We start from the raw sequence: 22,261 nt of genomic DNA, 5'->3' as shown, positions 1-22,261 counted from the left end.
CAGGTGTGGTGACTCGTGCCTGTAATCCCAACATTTTGGGAGGCTGAGGCAGGAGGATCACCTGAGATCAGGAGTTCGAGACCAGCCTGGCCAACATGACAAAACCCCGTCTCTACTAAAAATACAAAAAATAGCTGGGTGTGGTGATGGGTCCTGTAATCCCAGCTACTTGGGAGGCTGAGACAGGAGAATTGCTTAAACCCGGGAGATGGAGGTCATAGTAACCCGAGATTGCGCCACTTCACTCCAGCCTGGGTGACAGAGCGAGAGTTCTTCTCAAAAAAAAAAAAAAAAAAAAGATAGGGTCTCACTCAGTTGCCAAGTGTGGAATGCAGTGGTAGGATCACCACTCACCACAGCCTTGATCTTCTGGACCCAAGCGATTCTCCTACGTCAGCCTCCCAAGTAGCTGGGATCACAGTCATGCACTACCATGCCTGGCTAATTTTTTTATTTTTGTAGAGACAGAGTCTCTCTATGTTGCCCAGGCTGGTCTCAAATTCCTGGGATGAAGTGATCCTCCCACCGTGGCCTCCCAAAGTGTAGGGATTACAGGCATGAGCCACCATGCCCAGCCTGCTGGGGTTTTTGATTGGCATTGTGTTGAAGCTGGAAATCAGTTAGGGGCAATTGACATTTTAATAATGAGCCATGAACATGGTATATATATTTATTTAGACCTTAGATTTTTGATTAGTGTTTTGTAGTTTTTAGCATGTGTTTTTGCATGTGTTTTGTAATCTCATACATGTGTTTCATGTGTTGTGGTGCTGTTGTGAATGATATTTCTCAATTTCCAGTTGTTCATTGCTGGTATATAGAAAGATCATTTTATATTATATGCTGACCTTGGATCCTACACCCTTGCTAAACTCATTTTTAGTAATAGAAGCTTTTTTTGTAGATTTTTGGAATTTTCTGCATAGGCAGTAATGTAATTGGCAAATAAGGGCAGTTTGATTTCGTTTTCACTTTGTATACTTTCATTTCCTTTTTTATTTTTTTTTGAGATAGAGTCTTGCTCTGTCGCCCAGGCTGGAGTGCAGTGGTACGATCTCGGCTCACTGCAACCTGTAGCCCCCCAGGTTCAAGTGATTCTCATGGATCAGCCTCCTAAATAGCTGGGATTACAGGTACATGCTGTCACACCCGGCTAAGTTTTTTTTTTTTTTTTTTTTTAAGTAGAGCCCAGATTTCACCGTGTTAACCAGGCTGGTCCCAAACTCCTGACCTCAAGTGATCTGCCTGCCTTGGCCTCCCAAAGTGCTAGGATTACAAGCGTGAGCTACTGCGCCGGGCGTGATTTCTTTTTGTTACTTTGCTGAACTGTCTAGGACCCTCAGTATAATGTGTAATAGGAATTTTACAAGTGGGCATCCTTTCCTTTTTCCTGATGTTAGAAGGGAAAACACTGAGTGTTCGACCATTAAAATGATGGTAGCCATAGGTGTTTGTTTTTGTAGATGTCTTTTATCAAGTTGAGGAAGTTGCCTTCTATGTTTAGTTTGCTGAGAGTTTTTGTCATTAATAGCTATTGAATGTTGTCAAAGGTTTTTCTATATTTATATAATCATATGTTTTTTCTTATTTAGTCTGGTGTAATATGTTGAAATAGCTTTGCATTCTTGTGATAATACTCATTTAGTCATGATGTATTATTTTTTACATGTCTTTGGGTTCCATTTGCTACTGAATCTTTTTTTATTTCTTCCATTTGTTTCCAGTTATGTTCATTTTTAAAATAGATTCTTGATCATATGTATAATATTCATGATAGTTGTTGAGTCCTTATCTGTTAAATGTCAAATGTCTCCTCAGGGGTAAAGTTATTTCAAACACAAGAACCATTGCTTTAAAGAGTATCATACTTTGTTTTGGCAAGTTAAGTTGCCAAACTTATGGGTTTAAGTTGCTTGCTACACCTCGTTACTAAGGCGTGAAGCCCCTGTAGTTTTCATTGAAGAATTGGGCGTCCTGTGAGAACTCTATTCTGGCAGTTGAGAACACAAATGTCTCCCAGACCTGTGTGAATTTTGGGGATCATTTAGCTTACAGTTCCTGGGTGATTCTTTGTTTGCCGTCATGTATTTTTACAACGTGCATGCTTGGCTTACTACTAAGTGTGAGACTCACCGGCCTCTATGCTGATTTCTGGAGCTCCTTTTTCATGCAACTCCCTCCTCTTCTCTCGTACTCTGCAATTTTCAGACTCCTTAGCCTTCCCAAGCTATGTTTGTCTTCTAAACTTGACAAAGCTGCCATGTTGTGCTTGATCCTCCTCATTGCACCATGGTCTAGAAGGTACCTCCCGCCAGAAAGCTGGGGCAATTTTAGGGCTTATCTTATTTGTTCCCTTCTCTTTGGGATTGCAGTTCTGTGCTGCCTGTTGTCCAGGCTCTAAAGGATGCTGCCTCATACATTTTGTCCACTTTTCTAGTAGTTAGGGAGAATGGCAGGATAAATCTGGATCCAGTTACTCTGTCGTGGTTAGCAGCTGAAGTCCTTTGGGTGAGTGTGCTTTGTTGGTGGTTCAGAAAGTTTCATTACAGGATTCTCAAAATCTTTGGGAGTATAAATAAGAAAGAAGTATTTGTTGACTATCTTCTGATAGTAGCTCAGCCATTGCTTTGTGGGAAATAACAGAAAAAATGTAGATACCTTTTAGTTGAAGAGGCACATGGTACATACCTAAGATTAATCAATGAATTGCTATGGTGATAAACAGAAAGAGAAGGATCACTATAATCTATTATTTTCTGCACCTCCCCCCACCTTGGGGGAGTCTTCCAGTGAAAACCAGAAAACCTGCTAGACAAATTCTGAAAGAGCTGTAACACTTGGGATCTGGTGTTTTCATGTAGAAATACTTGCTTTTGCGTTTTTGTTTCCTAGCATATATGCTTTATGTCACAAGTTGTAGTGAGTCAGTGGGTAGAGTGGTGGGTCTTTCAGGCGCATTTGCTGTTTGTTTACCATGCAGCTTTAGGTAAGTTATTTGTCTCTGAGATCTGATCTTCTCTTTTCTCTTTTGGCAAATGGTTATATGACATACCTTGTAGGGATGTTTGTAAATTTTTTCAAGTACCTTTTGTCAGGCACCGTTCTAGGTAATGGGAATTCAGTGACATCTGTAGTTGCTGCTGTTAATCTATATCCTATTGAGGGAAGTAGAAAATAAACCAGTGAACAAACAATTGCAGTCATGTCTGGTGGTGATGATTCTAGGAAGGATATGAAGAGTACTAGCAGAGATTGGGGAGGTCAGACAAGGCCTTACTGAGGAGGTGAGATTTGAATAGACCTGAAGAAAATCAAGGAACCTAGCCACATGAAGAGTCAGGGGAAGTGTGTTCAATATGAAAGGAACATCAAGTGCAGAGGGCCTGAGGTGGGAGAATGAACAGGGAGCCTGGTGTGGCTGGAATGGGTGAGAAAGAGCGTGAGGAGATAAGGTTTGTATGTGTAGCCAGAGACCAGATCAAATAGGCTCTTTAGTATGGTGAGAAACAGCTGAAGGATTTAAGCAAGGCATGACAAGAGCTGATTTCGGCTTTAAAAACTTTACTCTTGGCATAGGGAGCAGTAGTGGAAACGCAGAGACTAGTTCAGAGATTTGCAGTAGTTCAGCCTAGAGAAGATGATGACTTGGATTAGGGTGGTAGCAGGGAAAGTGGTGAGAAGTGGTTTGAATCCATATACACTGAAAATATAACTGATAGGATTACTTACAGATAGGAAAAAGGTTCTAAAGGAAATAAAGAAATTAAGGACGATTCCTAGGTGTTTTGTCTGAACAACTGGGTAAATGGGGAAGATGTGGAATCAGTTTGCTGAGAGGTTGAAATTGTGATTTCCCTGTTGACATGCTAAGTTTGACGTCCGTGAAATTTTTAAGTGAAGTTATCAGTAAGCATATGGATATACAGTTCTGGAGTTCAGTGATGATCTGGACTGGATGTATGAATTAGAGAATTGTAGATAGAGAAGGGAGAGTGGGAGGTTTTAGTGGGAATTAGGGATATATAAAGCTCCATAATTGGGGCTCATGGCATAGTAGTTAGTAATCATGACAGTCATAAAACAACCACCAGTATGTATAATAATTAAAGGAAGGCTAGATATGAATGAAGGAAGATGGTAGTGACCTAAAACAATTGTCTTGCATATTATATCAAAATTAGTTAGGATTCCAAACATGCTGAAAACTTTTCTTCTCTGAGCATGATAAAAATATTAGTGAACTATATTTGCCATTTGTAGTCTCTAAGGATATTGGTGATAGTGGAAAGATAATGACGTTTTAATGTGATGCAAGTGTATTGTTTGAATGTACTTCACATACACATGTATGAAGATAGTCTAGAAGGAGGCTACTGCAAAGTTGATGAGGGTAACTTTTGATCTTCTGATTTTCTGCAGTGTGTATATTTGTCTTTATTCTTTTTTTTTTAAGACAGGGTCTAGGCTGGAGTGCAGTGACGCGACCTCGGCTCACTGCAACCTCTGCTTTCTGGGCTCAAGGATTCTCCCACCTTAGCCTCCTGAGCAGCTGGGACCACTGGTGTGCACCACCATGCCCAGCTAATTTTTGTACTTTTTGAAGAGATGGTGTTTTGCCATGTTGTCCAGGCTGTTCTTGAACTCCTAGACTCAAGCGATCCACCCACCTTGGCCTCCCAAAGTGCTGGGATCATAGGTGTGAGCCACTGCACCTGGTCCCTTGTTCTTTTTTTTTTTTTTTTTTTTGAGACAGAGTCTCTCTCTGTCACCCTGACTGGAATGCAGTGTTGCGATCTTGGCTCACTGCAACCTCTGCCTCCCAGATTCAAGCAATTCTCCTGCCTCAGCCTCCTGAGTAGCTGAGACTACCATGCCTTGCTAATTTTTGTATTTTTATTAGAGATGAGGTTTCACCATGTTGGCCAGGCTGTTCTTGAACTCCTGACCTTGTGTTCCACCGGCCTCGGCCTCCCAAAGTGCTGGGATTACAGACATGAGCCACCGTGCCTGGCCATATTCTTATCCTTAATAAAAGGAGTTAATATTTTTTGAGGTTGGGCTCAGTTGGTGAGTTTCTAGGGTAGTGGGTTTCATTTGCTTGTAGTTGCTGATATTACTCATTCCATTATTTTACTATGTATAGTCTATTGTCTTAAAAATTTGAGCCCTTAATAATTTTTTTTTTTTTTTTTAGATGGAGTCTCGCTCTGTCACCCAGGCTGGAGTGCAGTGGTGCTATCTCGGCTCACTGCAAGCTCTACCTCCTGGGTTCAAGCGATTCTCCTGCCTCAGCCTCCTGAGTAACTGGGACTACAGGCATGTGCCACCACGCCCGGCTAATTTTTGTATTTTTGGTAGAGACGGGGTTTCACCATGTTGGCCAGGATGGTCTTGATCTCCTAACCTCGTGATCCACCCGCCTTGGCCTCCCAAAGTGCTGGGATTACAGAATAATCTTAATCATAGATGGGAATCAATTAAGAGTTTTTTGTTTTTTGTTTTTTCCAGAAATGAGGTTTTGCTGTGTTGCCTAGGCTGGACTTGAACTCTTGGGTTTAAGTGATCCTCCCACCCCAACCTTTCTAGTTGCTGTAACTACAGGCACACGCCACTGCACCTGGCTCTGGGTGGTTTTGATATGAGTCCATAACTGTTCCTGGAAAAATTGTTAGCACATGCTTTTGCCACCAGGCTAATTGCGGCACTATTTTGTTGAAAGAGTACTTTATGTTGCATTGTGGTGGGCAGATCTCTTCAGAAAAATTGAACTGAGCTTGAAGTTATTTTGTTTTAAAATCTGAATTATACCGTAAACATTGACTTAGATTTTTAGAAGTATTCTTTTTCCCGGGTGATAGCTGTGCTAAAGATAAAGGTGGTGGATATGACAGGGGCTTTTGACAAATTTGACATTTCCAGTAATTTGTGAATCACTTCTAAAAACATAATGATTTGGGTGGTATTTGTGAATTAATCTATTATCCTTGGCATTTGAGTTCTGCCTTGTCTAAGTGGGTGTGTTTCTGGAGTGGGAGAAGGGAGGTCCGTTGTGACATTGCATGGAAATAATTTCTTTTACCTTTAACAGGCTGGAAGAAAATGGTTTTTGGATGCTTTGTACACAGAGTGTGCATCTTCTTGGATGCTTTGTACACAGAGCGGCTGGGCTCAGAATACAAAGGAACTGTAGATGAGACTTTGCAGTTTGAGAGTTATTTGGGGGAAAAAATATGGTAACAAGAGTTGGGAAGTAGAGTTCTAAGTGTTCATTTTATCACATGAAGCCTTAGGGACTGGCTGAGGTGCTTCCTCCCTTCAAGGATTAAAGACATGCATGGGTCAGTGGGCAGTAATAGCCAAAGCTTTTGCTTGGGCATTCCTGCCAAAATGGTGCTGTGTGTATCCTTAGAGCATAGAATAGTGTGTATGTCCAGTCTAGAGAGGTTTTTTGAGGTCATTTTCTAAAAGGTGTTTTCAAAAAAGTAAAGTTGCTAAAGGGAAGAATAAACTTTTGTGTGTTTACCTGCATATTATGTTCATTTACATTCTCTTAATTCCTTACAATAATCCTGTAAGATAGATATTATTCTCGCTCCCTTTTTTGGTGAAAAAACTAGGGTTTAGAGATTTAAGTTTGCTTTTCAAGTCAATTACAGCTTTCATCTGGGACATTTGTGACTATAAACATAACTCTAGTTTTATTATATCTGCTATAAGTCACAATTTTTTTCACTTTGATATAATTATATCCAAAGTAGCCAGCTTAAAATTCCATCTTGATCTTGGTGTCAATAGAAAATCATTGTGGTCTTCTCTTAAAGTTTTTCTAGAATTCTTAAAAACATGCTAGGCTTCCATATTTGTGCCTTGAAAGTAGCAGAAACTTGCCAATAGAATTGTATTTTCCTTCATATACAGAAGCTTTGTGGATGGACATTAATAATTAACATTTACACATTTGTTCACGTCTTCAAAGTGTTTTACAAACATTTAATTAGTTCATGTGTAACCTATATAGGAAGTTGAAAAACCAGTTTTTTAGGTTCATTTTAGTAGTACTGAAGTGTTAGCAGGAGAAGGAGTAAGCAAGCCCTCAGTAAGAAAAATACAGGTGTGCACCATGACGTTCTAAACATCTTTTCTTACCCCCCTAGCTTTCAGCCCAGTTTGGCTCATATCAAACATGGATTTTGGGTGCATATCTTCTGCGTAATGCAGGGGAGTGGATTATGTGGACCCAACCAAAGACACAGGTGGAATGGTTGGGGAAAGACCCGGGTCATGTAATGCAGCTTTCTCTTCGTAGTCCCTTAAATGTGAATTGTCCTTGATTCATTCATTTGAGCATTTTGAAGGCCAGGATGTTGTTGGAGCAGAGACTCTGGCAAATGAATGGAGCATGCATGTTAATTTCTGGGGAAGAAATCTTTTATTTTTAACTCGTGATTTAGGAAATAATAGCTCTGTAACTAGATACTTTGCTAGTTTCCTCACTACTGCTTGTCACCTGACTCCATCTCCTCTCCTCCCACCCCCTGGTAAAATGGCTTTAACTTGGCAAGGTTTGTAGTTGGAAGGAGACAGTAGTTACAGTTTAGCTGGGTTCTGTCACATAATCGACTGTGTGACCTCGAGCAGGTTACTGCTCTTTTGTCCTTGAGTTCTTTTGTTCTGTGAAATGGTATTTGCTGACTCACCTTTCACTGAGTCCTAGAAGGATGGCCAGAGAAAGATACAAAACTTAGGCTCTTGGGCATGAAATGGAACAGAGGATATTTTCACATTAGTGAAGATTCTTCAGAGTTGGAACGACTCGTTTCTACTTTGCTTGGAGTAACTAATTTTCTTACTATTGTTGCCAACCTTATTACCATGAACATTTTTTCTTTTTCCAATACAGTACAGTAAATAGAATTATTTGATAAATAATTCTGTGTATGGGTAATTTCCTAAGACAGGACATGCAAGTTCCTTTTCATTATTGCTTATAGCCTATTGTTCAGAGGGACTGTTCATTGTTCAGAGGAATCTTTGTGTAGATAACCTTGCCAGAGAAACCTTAGTATGTGATGGCAGAAAGGGGAAGAATTCTGATAGCTTGGCGTGTATATTTAATTACATTTTTGTCATGAATGATAATCTGTTCTTTTAATGGGGCTGTATAAGAATGGCCCTGAACTTTTGCCTGTATCCAATAGTGTTGTTTTTCAAGTCTTTTTTTCCCCCATCCCTTTCCTTCTCTTCTTGAAATCTGAAAATTTAAAGGTGCGATGAGTTGACTGTGGCTGTTGAACCTCTTTGTAACATGAAATACACCCAGGTTTAAGCTTATTTTTCTCTTCTGCCAAGATTTATGGTAACTTGGAAGAAATATTGTACAGCCAGACCTTGAGTAATACTATATATGAATTATGAATAATTGAGATTGTTTAATGGTTAAATGGTTAAAGTTACTCTTATTTGAAAGGTTGTCTGAAGGTAATGTTTATTTATCTTTTTGAAAAGGGAGACTTTTTTAATAGGACAGATTATATGTATAAAAGACAAGATAGAAGTTTTCTTTTGGAAACCTAGCTGGTTTCCAAACAATCCAATAAATGATTGTTTTTCCTATTTAGATTAGGGATTTGAGTTGTGTTTTTTTTGGTTACCTCTTTGATTTTTCCATACTGTTTTTGCCCAGTGTTCATTTCCTTTCCCCGGTTAATTTAGTAGGATGCACTGTCATATTGTCCACTGAGTAGATGGGGTAAGGTAATAATATCACATGTCTGTCTTTCCTCCCAGATTAGGAACTTCCTGAGGGCAAATTTTATCTGCTTTGTTTATTGCTGTATCCCCAGCAACAATGGCACATAATAGTTGCTTCTCAAGAAATATTTGGGATAGGCCGGGCGTGGTGGCTCATGCCTGTAATCCCAGCACTTTGGGAGGCCAAGGCGGGCGGATCACGAGGTCAGGAGATCGAGACCATCCTGGCTAACACGGTGAAACTCCATCTGTACTGAAAATACAAAAAAATTAGCCGGGCGTGGTGGCGGGCGCCTGTAGTAGTCCCAGCTACTCGGGAGGCTGAGGCAGGAGAATGGCGTGAACCCAGGAGGCGGAGCTTGCAGTGAGCCGAGATCGCGCCACTGCACTCCAGCCTGGGTGACAGAGCAAGACTCCATCTCAAAAAAAAAAAAGAAATATTTGGGTTGATAGAAAGATGAAGGTTTGACTATATTTGCATATATATGTATGTGTGTATATATATACACACACATAACATATACATGTATATATTAAACTTAATAAAATCCATCCTGTTGCGAATAAATGAACAGATTTTTATTTTTTCTTTTCTAGCATCAGTTTTAGTTTGATTTTGGTCAGTTTAAAGCATTCCTTTTGGGGAAAGAGAAGACACCATATTAAATGGAGGTTTGGTGATGAACACGTTTGGTGGTAAAATTTATACAGCTCTTGTCTGGTTTTTGTGCTTGGTCCACGTAGGGTTCTGTCACTTCACATTTTAACCTCTTCAGCAACTTCATCATTGGCATATGGATGGTTGACCTAAGAATGTGGGTGCGTGATGGCTGGCGTAATTAAAACACAAAATTATGATTGTAAAACATATTCAAAATAGAACAGTAGAATTGACTCTTATATACTCATTACCCAGATTCTAGCAAGATTTTGCTATTCTCTGCATGCATTTTTTTTTAAAAGCTTTGTTTTGATATAATTCATGTACCTTAAAATTCACCCATGCTTTACTGTAATACGTTCATCCTATTGTCCTGAAAGTCACTACCAACTATTCTTTTTAGTGATTTTTAAATGGTATTTTTACTCTAATGTATAATACTGTAAACCATGAAATGCCTCTGTAAAACAAGGCATGATAGATTTCCAGGATATGAAACAGACAACTTTAACTCAAAGCAAATGAGTGCTGAGTAGCCTGTTTTCCTTTCAGCAGAGTAATTGCAGAAATAGGACTATAAACCTTGTATTAAGCACTTTTATATGAAATTTGAGGTTTCTGTCAAATTAGACATGGAAAATTAAGGCTGCACAAATTACTGACCTGTGCAGTTTTTTTTGAGTCCTTTTTTTTTTTTTTTAAGATAACTGTTTCTCTTAAGTACCAGCACAGGAATGCTATGATTTATACATAATTATTTTTGTTTTTATATCAGTAGTCTTTTTTCACCCCATTGAATTTGGTAATTTTTTTCCCTCCGGAGGATTATTTTTTAAATGATGCATTCCCAAATATTTTGATTTTTGTGAAAGAAAATAATTTTTAAGGTAATTGAATACCTCCATAACTCTTGTATTTCCTTAATAATTCATTTGACAATGTATATAAAAACGGTGTCTTAAAAGCTTTTATTTGAAGGCCCAGGAGCAATTGATACATTGCTTTTCATAGCACTTTTTGTAAATATTATGTTTATGTCCTAAGTGCATAGATTCTTTGAAATACTCCTCTTTTACCCCCTCTGTGGTAAAGAATTGTTTTGGCTGCTTTGTCAAAAGTGCTTGTGGCCGTCTAAAGATGACTACTTTATTAGTTAGCTCACTGGGATATGTGCCAGTAAATGGAGAGTTTTCTTTCCCGAGCTCAAATAAAGGTATTGGTTCATCTGTGAGCTATCTCGGGACTCAAATACTATTTCAGAAGAAAAATTGTATTTATTCTCTCCCGTCAGCCTTGATGCATGTTGAAATCTGCAGGGACAAATTCACTAATATAATAGCTGTCATTTATTGGGAACCATTATTGATCTATTGGTAGCTATTGTTGATCTAAGTGTCTTATGTAGATCAGGTCTTATCTCTGCAAGGAAGGTGTTTTTATGATTTTACCAGAAAAGGAAATTGAGGCTCAGAGAAATTAATAGCTAATTTTATATACACTTCATTCAACATTTTATTTAAGGCCTGTTGTGTGTCAGGCACACTACTGGGCGCCAGGGATTGAGGAATAAACAAAGTAAGATGTAGTCACTGCCCTTAAAGCACTCATGATTTTGTTTCTTGATTGAGATGCAGTAACAGTAATAGTGATAATTGCCATCATTTATTACTATATTCCATGTGCCAAGTGTAGTAGTAAGTACTCTACAAACCATTATCTCGTTTTCATCCTCGTAACTCTGATCGTCACAAAATGTGTCAGTGTCCACATTTTATGGATGAGGAGACAGAAGCCCAGAGAGGCTCGACTTGCTCAGGGTCACACAGTTAGTATGTGGCTGAGTTCGTACTTGAACGTGGATCTTACTCTAGAACTCTTACTCTGCTCCACATTCCTCATTCTAGCAGGAGTCGAAACGAGTAATTATGTGAAAGGGACATCATTGTGAGCTATTATTTTGGCAGAACTTTATGTAACTTTGACTTTGCCAGTAGATTTATTTTTATGGTTTTCTACTTTATAATCTCTCATTCTAGGAGTCATCAGATTGTTATTGTGATTTATGAAAGACATTTTTAATAAGTCTTATTTTTATTACAACAGTAATATACAGTTCCTCTAGAAATTTAGGAACTATAGTCCCAAAAAAGTACACATAAATGACACTACCTAGATAAAATTGTTTAGTATAATTTTTCTTTCCAAACTTGAAAACTTGTAGAGAGAGAGTGTGTGTATGTACATGTGTGCATATATACAAGCCATATGTGGCATATTTTATGTATTCTTGAGCATAAACAGGTTATAAAACTTTTCATCAATAAACCTTTATATGATTTCTTTTTTGTTGTTGTTGAGACAGAGTCTCGCTCTGTCGCCCAGGCCAGAGTGCAGTGGTGTGATCTCTACTCAGTGTAACCTCTGCTTCCCAGGTTCAAGCACCTCTCCTGCCTCAGCCTCCCGAGTAGCTGGGATAACAAGCACGTGCCACCACGCCTGGCTAATTTTTGTAGTTTTAGTAGAGATGGGGTTTCACCATGTTGGCCAGGCTGGTGTTGAACTCCTGACCTCAAGTGATCCACATGTTTCCCCCGGCCACATTTATATGATTTCACGTAACTGACATAGTTATTTTAATGGCTATATAGTGTTTCTCTGTATGGACTTAAGTTTATCTTCAGTTCACCTCCTATTATTTGAATATTTAGGTTGTGTATCTTTTTTCCCTATCACCCTTCCTCCTGCCTCTTTCCTCTACGCTATTATAAACATTGCTTTGAAGAACAACCTTATACATACATCTGTGTGTCCTTGTTTGTTCTCACAGAGAAATGGAATTGTTAGGGCAAATGGTGTACATTTCAATAGCTGTTCATAGATACTGTCAAGTTGTCTACAGAAAGCTTATGTCATTTATACTTCTACTGGCAGAATATGACAGTTCTTATATACTATTTCCCCATAACCTTTAGAAAACACGTTTTTAAAGTTTTAGATACCATAAGATAATTACTAATAGAATTACTGGATTACTGGCAACTAAAGAAAAAATGAGAGAACTCTGTATTTCTAAAAGGATATGAAGAAACTCATGAAGCATAGTTACTGCCCTCTTAAGTGCTGAAAGTTAATCTGAGTTCTCAATGTTAAAATACACACGGAGGAAACTTTCAAATAAAGTCACTGATATCATGTTCTTTTGGCTCGTTCTTAGTTGTCAGTTCAAATTAACTCCAACAATAAAACAGGGAAGTATTCGAGATAAGATTTAGAGATGCTAAGGAGTAAGGTCCTCTTCTACACAAAGAGCCCTGTGAAAAATGATCTGTGGCCATTCTGTTGCATATCTAAATGCATATTAGAATTAATGTTATAGCTTATTTATTTATTATTTTTTCTAGAGATGAAGTCTTGCTGTGTTGACCAGGCTGGTCTCAAACTCTTGGCCTCAAGTGATCTTCCCACTTGGGCCTCCTAGAGTGCTGGGATTACAGGTGGGAGCCACTGCGCCTGTTACAGCTTTTAGTTCTGGGCCAGGCTCAGTGGCTCACACTTATAATCTCAGCACTTTGAGAGGTTGAGGTGGGAGGATAGCTTGAAGTCAGGAGGTCCAGAGTTCGGGACCAGTCTGAGCAACATAGTGAGACCCTGTCTCTACAAAATAAAAATTAAAAAATTAGCTGGGTGGTGATATGCCTGTAGTTGTAGCTACCCGAGAGGCTGAGGCGGAAGGATCCCTTGAGTCCAGGAGTAGAGGTTACAGTGAGCTATGATCACACTGCCTTTACTCCAGCCTGGGTGACAGAGCAAGATCCTGTCTCTAAAAAAAAAATTTAAAAATAAAATTTAGTTCTGAAAGTACAAATATGTATAATCCACATATGTTTCTCAAATCACAGTTGGCGTATTGACATCATGGTTTAGATAAGAAAACAAGCAAATTAAACATTGGAACCGTGTTCTTGACTTTAATATAGGCAAGCCTTTTTCTCTGAGCCAAAGATTAGTTAATTGGTCTCAGCTATAATAATAATTTTCAATCATAATATTTGTGAAAGTTTTCTGTACTATAAGAAGAGCTAGTTGTATAGGAAGTTATAAGTCAGGTAGGTGTGTAAGGTGATCTCTTGGCTTTGTTGATACACCAGTTTGTCTCTGTTTTGTTGAACATTGTTAGGAGTATCTTGTTGATTTTCAGCCTATTTCTGGCTACAGAGAAATAGCTGATTAATTATCCTTTAGTAGATAATGTAATTATTATTAGTTTTTTAAACAGAGTCTCTGTTGCTCAGGCTGGGATGCAGTGGCACAATCTCGGCTCACTGCAACCCCCGCCTCCTGGATTCAAGCAATTCTCCTGCCTCAACCTCCCAAGTAGCTGGGACCACAGGTGTTTGTCACCATGCCCGGCTAATTTTCATATTTTTATTGGAGATTGGGTTTTACCATGTTGGTCAAGCTGGTCTCAAACTCCTGACCTCAGGTGATCCACCCGCCTTGGCCTCTTAAAGTGCTGGGATTATAGGCATGAGCCAGCTTGTCCGGCATATTATATCACTAGAAGTAGAAATTTGATTTATGATGGTTCTATAATAAAGTTTTGGAACATGTAGATAGTTAATTCAGATGTGGGAGGGCTTCTGTGGTCTTGAAACCACCCAGTTTTTTATGTAGTATACATGATTGTTCAACTGTTCAGTTTCATTATGAAGTTTAGATTGTTCCTTTGTTTTGGTAAGGAACCCTATGTGGAATTTTGAGGGCGTCCTCTCTGCTAACCTGAATTGATCAGAATTTTTATAGGCCTCCCAAAGGACCTCTGTTTTGGAAATCTTTTGGGGCAAGGCCAGCTCTGACTTGTTTTCTCTGTTACAACCGCATTATTTGGGCTTAAATCTCGAAAGTGTGCCATTCCACTTTTTTAGTGTTTCCTCCCCCTAGTAACTTGAGCTGTAATAAACTGTTTACCAAAGAAGCTAGTCATTTTTGTCTCAGTATTCTCTTGATAAACTGCCCCTTTGAGGTTGCAGAAAAGAGTAATAACAATTAGCAGGTCAACCAAGAAATAGGACCTTGGCATCTCACATTTCAGAGGATTCTTCCTTAGGTCTCACTACTTTCTTTCCTGTCTTAGGCATCTGGGATTAAACAATTAGCTTGGTAAATCAGTGGTAGGAATTAAATGTTTCTATGCAGTTTTTCTGGGACATATAACAGTAATAATGGAGAACAAAATAGTAAGAGATTGAGTAACAAGACAGTAGTAATAAGAATGCCCGATTAAAAATAGGAAGGTGGAAACTCACTGACTGGTAGAAATGTAAAGGATACATTCTGATGTAAAACATTCTATAACTGAGAAAAACTTGTTAGTGAACAGATACTGGATTAGGATTCAGTAAGCTTAGTTTGCTGCTAACAACCTTGGGCAAGCTGCTTAGCCCACCGCACCTCAATTCTCCCATCAAAAATGGAACTATTAGACTGTATCAGGTTTTTGTTTGGTTCTTTGTTGTGTTTTCCCCAAAAAGTGTCCTCAAGTCCTGGAGATCTTTGGAATTACATCAAGGGCCCAAATGGGATTGGGGAGGACATGAAAAAGAGAGCAAGTGGTGCTACACAGAGTTGTTCCACTTTCCTCTAGTTTACTTTTGTGAGTTTCCTGCAATGTTTCCTTCGAAGTCATTTCCATGGCCAAAAAATCAGTTTGGAAACATCTGGACTGAAATATGTTGAAAGTGTCTTCTGGTGCCTAGGATTTGTTGTTTATGAATCTCCGTCTATTGGCTGGATGTCTTTGTTCTTGGTATAAATCTTTCAGGGTTAGGGAAATTTTACTGTCTCGATCATGAAGGAACTGTATAATACAATGGATGACTGTGGTATCTGACTACTAGGCTATGCCCTGATGTTAACTGCCCATGAGGTATTTATCAACTAAGCAATTAGAAATTAAAGTACTTTTTACCTCCCCATGAGCTTAGGAAATCCTGATAAAAAGATACAAAGAATCATATTCCTTGCTTCTCAGAACCTATTTATACTAGCTGCCTTTTTTTTTTTTTTTTTCCCTTGAGCTTCTACTTTGTAGCATTTTATCTGTATTGTCTCACTTAACCCTGAGATGGTAGTTGAGGCTTACTAAGATTGTGTAGCTTGGCTAAACTCCCACAGCCAGAAAGTGCAAGAGCTGGGGTTTGAAATTAGGATTGTGTTTTTAAAATGTATGCATTCTTTATTATGTTTACCTGCCTTTCGTAAAGTTACAGGAGTTTTGTAGCTGTGAGACATTTTTAATAGCACTGCTATTACTCAATGTTTTTCATTAATGAAATCTGGTAATATAAGTGGTGACTTTCATTGTTCTTAACAGCTTGTTATGCCAAAGACTCTTAATATAGGGTAGAAACGATTTGATCATACTGTATATACTACTCCTTTTCTGTTATGTCCTCATAAATAAGGAAAAAATGAGAAATTTATGAGATTAGAGCAGAATGAAATAAGCTATGTTTTCTTTAATGGTTGGAAATTATTCCTAAAAGAGTAATAGATATGAAAAAATCTAAAATAAGTGATGCTAAATTTTTTAGAGTCAGTGAACATATAGAGATTAGATTGTTTTATGATCAGCATGATGCTAACCTTGATGCCCTAAGAACAGATTTACCGTGGTGGTACCTGATGCAAAGAAATTGGGCATTTTTTTCTTCACAACATAATTTATTGCTGGACACTGTAAAAATATCAAAATGTGGTGGGCATTAGTGCTACTCACTACAATTTCTAGTTCTCCTTCTTTTTGCATGTAGAATTCACATTTCCCAGCTTATTTCAAGGTGGCACGGTCTTGTGACTTGCTGTGTCCCATGGAAACGTGTCACTTTTGGCTAGAAGCATTTAAAAGCTGATGTGAGGTTGGGCGCAGTGGCTCACACCTGTAATCCCAGCACTTTGGGAAGCTGAGGTGGGTGGATCACCTGAGGTCAGGAGTTCGAGACCAGCCTGGCCAACATGGTGAAACCTTGTCTTTACTAAAAATACAAAAATTAGCCAGGCATGGTAGCGCATGTCTGTAATCCCAGCTACTCGGAAGGCTGAGACTGGAGAATCGCTTGAACCCGGGAGGTGGTTCAAGCAATTCTCAGTGAGCCAAGACTGCACTATTGCATGCCAGCCTGGGCAACAAGAGCAAAACTCCTCTCAAAAAAAAAAAAAAAAAAAAAAAAAGGCTGATGTGAAATCCTCTCTCTCTTTCCTTGCTTTTGGGACCTGGAAGCACAAGTAGGTATGACAGTACCATATGATGAAATCAGGTTGGAATACTGCCCCGAGGCTTGAAGGATAGCTGCCCCAGAGAGTTGCCTGGAGCCATAGTGATCTTTGAGTGAGTGAGGAGTAACTTTCATTGTGTTAACCTCTGATACCTTCTGGTTGTTGTTACCATAGTATAATCTAGCTTATCCTGACTTTACTATACATAGCATCAGAAATCATTAGTGTAAAAGATTTTTAAGGAGAGGAACTGACCAAGATTGAAGCATAATTACTTCAGATGCAGATAAGGTCAATAGCGTAGTTAAGGGCAGGTTTTCTCTTTTAGCTGTCACCTGTTTTATGTTCTGTCAGTTTATTCTTCTTTTAGCTTAGCTTTGGTCATATCACTGCCCCATTTAAAAATAGTAGTTCCTCATTGCCCACAGAATAAAATCTGAGTAAGGCCTGCCACAGTTTGGTTCTGCAACAACATGCTTTAAAAACTGTTCTCTCACCATAGTGAAGTATTTATCATCATGTGCCTTTTCCCATTCATGTATTTGAGAAACATATATTGATTACTTTCTGTGCCAGTGTGGAGGCTAGACCCTAGGGACACACAGAATGTTCCTTCCCATCTGTTCATGTCCAATTCTGCCTTATCTTTTCAAGCTAAATCTTGAAGGATATTTCCTACGTAAACCCTGCTTCATTCTCACAGTTGGTTATAAGCTGCCTTTCTGACCTCTCAAGCTTTTCTGGCACACAGTTTCCTGTCCCGGTTGAAAAACTGTACATGTATATCTCATTCCCTTTGCTGGGCTAGTGTCACACCTTTGTATCTTTAGTACCTAGCTCCCAGCATATGGTAGGGGCTCAGTAATCTTTACTTAATGAATGGCTGTTAGATTGTGGCTGTGTTGAAAAGCCAATGATTAATTTGCCTTTGTTTGACAAATTGTTACTATCTTTAAGGTTACGTTGCCTTCCTTGCTTGCACTTACCTCCTTCTAGCTATTATCATTGTGTGTGTTCATTCTTAGTACTCAGTAGGGCCTTATGTGGCAGTGGTTGTGTTTTTTTTCATAAACTGTCTGGAATGCTGAATCCTAGCGCATTCTGATGAGCTTTCCTTACCATTGTTTAACAAAGTCTGTTTTGTGTTTTAAAGATCCATTGTGAAGTTTCTTAATGTGACTTCTAAGTCTAGAGCTTATGAATAGATGAGTCATGTGTTTTAATCGATTCGGGCTTAGTTTTGTCTTGGTGTCTTGCTGTTTCTGCTGATGTTTTCCTGAAAGATTTGTGCCTTTGAATCAGAGTTCTGAACTGATACTCTGGTTTCTCTTCATATCATTTAAGTCTTTCCCCTTTTACTAAAGAGCTTTGAACTGGGTAGTTTAAAAGACCCAGATTCTAGTTTAGTTTGGCTTCTAGCTCACTTTGTTAACTTTGGTTGTGAAGTTTGTATCCACAAAACAAATGAGTTTGACAAAAATCCGTGATTCACATACTGATTTTACTATGGACCGGGCTAGTTATTTGAATTCTAATCAATGTGGATACAAAATTTGGACAAAAAATTCTGGTAGAGTTGGCATAGAGTGGAGGAAACTTTATTTATTTATTTATTTATTTATTGAGTCCTTCTATGTGCTAGATGCTGTTTATTTGCCTTATTCACTAACCTGTGAAGGAGATTTTATCTCTGTATTTTAGTTACAGAAATATGAGATACAAAGAAGCTAGGATACTTGTTGAGCTAGTAAGGGCAGGATCCAGAACTTGGACCAAAGTCAATTTCATTCCAAAGCCAATGTTCTTTTTGTTGCAATTTGCAAACAGTTCCAGACTTTTCTAATGGAGTAGCCTTTAGGACAAATCAAAGTTGTTGTATATGTCTCTTGAAGAAAGTACTGTCTGCTGCATGTGATATTACTGGTAGAATACCCGCCCTCACCCCCCCTCCTGTTTTTGAGACAGTCTTGCCCCATTGCCAAGGCTGTTAAAGATAAGTACAGTGGTGATCACAGCTCACCACAGCCTCAAACTCCTGGGCTGAAGCAGACCTCCCGCTTCAGCTTCTTGAGTAGCTAGATCTACAGGCATGTGCCACCATGCCCAACTAATTTTGTAATTTTTATTTTGTAGAGACAGGGTCTCACTATGTTGCCCAGGCTGGTTTCAAACTCCTGGCCTCAAGCGATTCTCCTGCCTTGACCTCCCAAAGTGCTGGGATTACAGGTGTGAGCCACTGAGCCAGATCTAAATACTCTTAAGATACAAAAAATAGAGTAGATAAATAAACTGTTTTTCAGGATCTTCGATTAAGACTGCACACCCCATGGTAGTTCAGTAATTCTCATTGTGCCTGTAAGTGTGCTTTACCATCCTGAGTGAAGGGACCATGATTAAAATTCCCATGGCATTGTATGGTTTTGTGATGTGGTTTCAAGTCTTGCTCTCTCTCAACTAATTTTTGTGACCTTGGGCTAGAAATAGCTTTTTTTTTGAGCTGCAGTTCCCTTCTGTGTAAGATGGGAAAAACAGTACCTATTATATATACCATGTTGCTCATCGCTGGACACATATGTGTCCAACAAGCATTTATTTTTTGTCTGTGGTTGTACATATAATTGGGGAGAGTTTTTTTCTTTAAGTGTAGATCAATTATGGTATACGACGTCGATAGGTAGAAGAAGAGGTACTATATGCAGCAGTTACTGACCTTTCCAGTCTGAATTCCTATTTAGAAATAGGAATTTAGAAATAAATTAGTTATGTTATCTGTGTTACTGTTTTAGGAGACATGAATTGGCTAATAAGTTGTTTGCAATGTTGTTTCTTTGCTAATTTTTGTAAATGTAATCAGATTCCATAACATTTTAAGGAGAACATAGACACTTTGAGAGAAAAATGCATAATAAAAGCTAATTTGATAGTTTCTAGGGGCAGTTTTATTTTGAAATTCTTTTCAGCAGACATTTGAAACAGCATATTATGGGCTAGGCCCTGAAAGAACCAAGGGAGAGTGAAGCACAGTCCTCGGTCACAAAGAATGTGTCTCTAGAGGATAAGATCTCTGGATTTTTTGTCCTGCTCACAAAACAGAAATAATACATTTTATGCTAGTTACAAGTAGTATAAGCTCACTGAAGAAATGTTTAAGCAGAAGGAATGTGCACCAGCCACTAGGAATGCAAAGATAATTGGGGTATAGTGAGAGAGATGGAAATTTGTTGTGTAACAGTGTTATGGTACCAACTTTGTGGTATACAGGATTCTAAGGAACACAGATGAGGGATGAGGGATGGGACAGTTGTGCTGAGTCTTTTTTTTTTTTCAGATGGAGTCTTGCTCTGTTGCCCAGGCTGGAATGCAAATGGTGCGATCTGGGCTTACTGCAACCTCCGCCTCCTGGGTTCAAGAGATTCTCCTGTTTCAGCCTCCCAAGTGGCTGAGACTACAGGCATGCGCCACCATGTCCGGCTAATTTTTTTTTTTTTTTTTTTGTATTTTTAGTAAAGACAGGGTTTCATCATGTTGGCCAGGCTGGTCTCCAATTCCTGACCTCAGGTGATCTGCCTGCCTTGGCCTCCCAAAGTGCTGGGATTACAGGCATGAGCCATTGCGCCCGACCTGTGCTGGGTCTTAAAGCATGAGTAGGAATTTGCCAGGCCTGGGTTCAGGAGAGAAAGAATGGAATGATGGTTCTCCTGTGATACACTGTGTGCAAAGAAACAGACGTCAAAGAGCTTGGTGTGTTTGAGCTCAGTGAGCCGTGAGGTGTAGAATTATTTTATGTGGATAGGGTGTGGTCACTGAATTAGGTTAGAAAGTCAAAATGGGGTGGGTGGAAGCGTCTTTTAGTTTGTCCTCTTGAAGCAAAAGGGAGGATAATCTAGTTTTGTTTTGGACACCTCATTCTGAGAGCAGTAGAGGATAGTGGCTTGGCAGAGGGAGAAGGGAGCATTGCCTCTCAGACAAGTTAGAGGAGGCCATTGCCATAATTTAGGACAGATTGTGAGGGCTTGAAAGCAGTGAGGTTGGAGGGGAACCAGCAGATCTAATGGACATTTTGAAAGTTGAATGGATGAAACTTGGTAAGTAGATGGTAGGAATTAGGAGGTGGTAGTTGTCCAGAGTAACTGGAAATTTCTAGCACAGGCTGCTGGGTGAATGAGAGTGCACTGAGGGGCATGATTCATTCTGGCACGGGAGAGGAGTCGGCTTCCTGGAAGTGGTAATGTTGGAGTTTGGCTTAGATTATCTCATTTAAAGTGGTTCTTGATTTTGCCCACAGTCTGTTTTAGAGTCCATTTATTCATCTAGAAAGTACCAACTGCTTACTTCATGCCAGTAATTGATATTTTAAAAATATTAAAAAATGTTAATTGTGGTAAAATACACATACCATAAAATTTTCCATCTTAACCATTTACCATCTTAATCATTTTTAAGTGTAGAGGCAGTGGCATTAAGTACATTCACATTGTCGTGCAGTCATCACCAGTGTCAATTTTCATAACTCTTTTCATGTTGCAGAACTGAAATTTTTTACCCACAAAGCAGTAACTCTCTGTTTCTCTCTCCTTCGTGTCCCTGGCAAATACTGTTCTACTTTCTGTTTCTGTGAATTTGACTATTCTGGGTACTTTATGTAAATGATACCACACAGTCTGTGTTCTTGTGACTGGCTTACTTCACTTACCACAATGTCATTAGAGTTCATCTATGCTGTAGCATGTGTCAGAACATATTTCCTTTTTAAGGCAGAATAATATTCCGTTGTATATATATACGACATTTTGTTTATCCGTTCATCCACCAATGGACACTAGAGTTGTTTCTGCATATGGGTTATTGTGAATAATGTTGCTTTGACCGTGGGTGTGCAGATATCTTTTCAGGTCCCTGCTTTCAGTTTTTTGGTGTATATACCCAGAGGTGGAATTGCTGGATCATATGGTAATTTTATTTTTAATTTTTTGAGAAGTTGCAGTACTGTTTTCCGTAGTGGCTGTACCATTTTACATTTCTAACAGCAGTGCACAAGTGTTCAGTTTCTCTGTACCCTCACCAACACTTGTTATTTTCTGTTTTTGTGATAGTAGTTGTCTTACAGCGTGTGAAGTGATATCTCATTGTGGTTTTGATTTGCATTTTTCTAGTAATTAGTGATGTGAGCATCCTTTCATGTGGTTATTGGCTATTCGTATATCTTCTTTGGAGAAATATTTGTTCAAATCCTTTGCCTGTTTTTTATTTTTATTTTATTTTAATTTAATTCATTTTTTTGAGATGGAGTTTCACTCGTTGCCTAGGCTGAAGTGCGGTGGTGTGATCTCTGCTCGCTGCAACCTCTGCCTCCCAGATTCGAGCGATTCTCCTGCCTCAGCCTCCCGAGTAGCTGGGATGACAGGTGTGTGCCACCATGCCCAGCTAATTTTTTTATTTTTAGCGGAGACGGGGTTTCACCACGTTGTCCAGGCTGGTCTCGAACTCTTGACCTCAGGTGATCTGCCTGCCTCGGCCTCCCAAAGTGCTGGGATTACAGGTATGAGCTACTATGCCTGGCCTAGTGCCCATTTT

The 22,261-nt window shown here is 39.1% G+C and overlaps 1 protein-coding gene and 1 non-coding gene across 13 annotated transcripts in view; one reads left to right on the top strand and one right to left on the bottom strand.

The window, feature by feature from the left end:
* The window catches only part of AKAP13 (A-kinase anchoring protein 13), a 352,869-nt gene that overhangs the window by 6,451 nt on the left and 324,157 nt on the right, over positions 1 to 22,261 (top strand). The window lies entirely within an intron of this gene.
* Positions 2,778 to 2,839, bottom strand: LOC126960229 (U7 small nuclear RNA). The gene has a single exon (XR_007727799.1). It is a non-coding gene; the product is annotated as a U7 small nuclear RNA (small nuclear RNA).

This window comes from Macaca thibetana, chromosome 7 (assembly GCF_024542745.1).
Source record: "Macaca thibetana thibetana isolate TM-01 chromosome 7, ASM2454274v1, whole genome shotgun sequence".
Taxonomy (NCBI): domain Eukaryota; kingdom Metazoa; phylum Chordata; class Mammalia; order Primates; family Cercopithecidae; genus Macaca; species Macaca thibetana.
The sequence above is the reverse complement of the archived record's forward strand: the minus strand, read 5'-3'. Positions and strand labels throughout refer to the sequence as shown.